Source organism: Cupressus sempervirens, chromosome 10 (genome assembly GCF_028749045.1).
Source record: "Cupressus sempervirens isolate cs-2001-9-10 chromosome 10, ASM2874904v1, whole genome shotgun sequence".
Classification (NCBI taxonomy): domain Eukaryota; kingdom Viridiplantae; phylum Streptophyta; class Pinopsida; order Cupressales; family Cupressaceae; genus Cupressus; species Cupressus sempervirens.
In genome coordinates, this window is record NC_143127.1 from 797,091,959 (window position 1) to 797,094,496 (window position 2,538).

Genomic DNA, 2,538 nt, shown 5'->3' on the forward strand with positions numbered 1-2,538 from the left:
ACTTTTCTCTAATGAAATATCCAAGACCATACTTATCATAGAAATTCTCTAATAAGACATTTGTTCATCAATCTTCTCATTGCTAGAATATAATCTCTTGAGTTTTTGTTAGACTGGGCTAAATCTCCTTTCACAATAGTATTGTACTTCTCAAGTTTTTCATACTTCAACTTAGTATATTCAAGTTCATATGAAACTTTTTAAAGGTTATATTGTAGACATACATTCTGATATTTCAGATCTGACTCAATTTTTCTATCATCTTTCTATAGGCTCAATTTCATATTAGTGATCTTTAGCTCATCCTTCAAGATCTCATTTTCTTTCTTCAATATGGAAATGTCATCACTATCCTTGATTTGATCTTTAGGCTCTTTATTGAATTTGGTATAATCGATCTTGTCTTTCAGCTTTCCAATGTAGTCCTTTGCATCCTCATATCTTTCTTTCAAAGCATTTCTATCTTCAATAAGAATTTCAATCTTCTCAAGAGCTTCTTCAAGGTTTATCTATGACTATTCTATATCCATAGGGATATTACTCAAGGTATTAAGTCTCCTCTAAATAATTGTGCTCTAATACCAATTTTTAGAAATAGGAGATACTAAGGGTGGGGGGGAATCAGTATTTTACAAACTTTAGCCTAAAACTGGATATTATTAACAATATTATAACTTGCGTATCAAAGAAAAATAACTATGTTGAACATTAAACATAACCATGCAATAAGAGAACTCATAACTCCATATCAGTGGGGATGGTACCCACAAAATGATCCACTAATCAAAAGTATCTTTTGAAAGATATTGACCATGTTAGGAGTCTGTTACATTTGTATAGTGTCTCAATCCTTATTAGAGGACTAGGCCTTGTTAGAAGCCTCAACCTAGTTAGCAGTTATAATATACAAATACAAAATGTATGCAAGATGAGCCCACTTTCCAAACATAAAATATACAATGTAGTTCTTCAATACAAAGAGATACATACAGAAACCTCCTTTACATTGTTGTTGATATCTTCAATATTTGATTTTGTCTTTGTTTCTCATCACAAAACTTTTATCTTAGTTTGCATTGCCATAATCATACATTAGAATTTTCATATCATATAATACATTCATGATTCACAAAACTTCACATTCATAATATTTCCTTTATATCTTACTAATTTACAAATTACAACCCATTCAACCTTTATGTCTTTATGCACTTTACAAAATATAAACTTAGATTTCGCTAACTTGGGGTTAACATCTAGGATGTCATCCCTAATTAGTCCATAACTCGTAATCTATCCATAACTATGTACATAATATTTTTATTGTCATGTGCTCTTACATATGTCATCATCATAGTGCAGGTATCTGTACCTAACTTCGCACGTGTCCATGTTAGCTCTATAAACTATGCTAATCAAAACTCAAATTGTTCTACTAGATAAATTGCATGATACCTAAATAATTTTCTAAGTATAATTGCTTGAACTAAATTCCCATCATCTATCATCTTAACATAGCTGATATGTTTCCATAAATGACAACATCAAATGTCTATCATAGCCAAATTATCAACAAAAACATCTAGCTTGAATACCTATTACAACCCTATATTTATAGTGATCCCTTTCCATTATGTGAATTCAGGAGCTAAGGTTTTCTGAGCATGTAAAGATCATGCCAAAAAAAATAAAACAAAGAAAATTATATCAAACTGAGTCCTACTATAGTGCTAAGTAGGCCTTTTCCCTTTCTTTTATGAATTAATTGGTGATTGAGCCTTTACATGACTTAAAATAATAAAAGCAGAAGAAGATAGAAGACAGAGATATCTGAGTGCATGTCATATTTTAGGGGCCTTCCAAAAATAGAAACTCATCTTCCTCCACACTTAAGTACCAGTCAACTACTGCAAAACTTCAAAATAATGTGCTTTTGGTGCATGAAAACACTCAAAAATAGGAAGGGGTAGTTAATAGTCAGCACAACCGCAAGTTATCTAAAATTGTTGCACCTGTAGAGTTCTATACCTATGCACCTATAGACTTGTGCACCTTGCACACATTGGAGAGCTTGGGGACCTTTGGACTCGTGTATCTTTGACAATTCTTTTAAATTGCATACTTGTGCACTTGCACACCTTGGGGATCATCGGATTTGTGCATCTCCAAGACTTCAAAATTATGGACTTGCACACCTATGCACTTTGGAGCCCTTCAAATGTGTGCATCTCTAATACTTAAAAATTAAAGACTTGTACACATGTGCACCTGTGCATTTGTACACCTTGGAGACCTTTGGGATATTTGGATGTGCACATCTCCAAGACTTCAAAATTGTAAACTTTCTCACTTGTGCACCTGTGCACCTTGGGGACCTTCAGTAGTTTGCATATCTAAGATTTCAAAATTTTGGATTTGCACACTTGTGTACCTATGCAACTTGGGTACCTAGGAGACCTTAGGGACCTTGCAAGGTCCCTAAGTGAGAAAATCACCAAAAAATTAAAGTTCCCAAATTTGAAAATGATTTATGGGTTT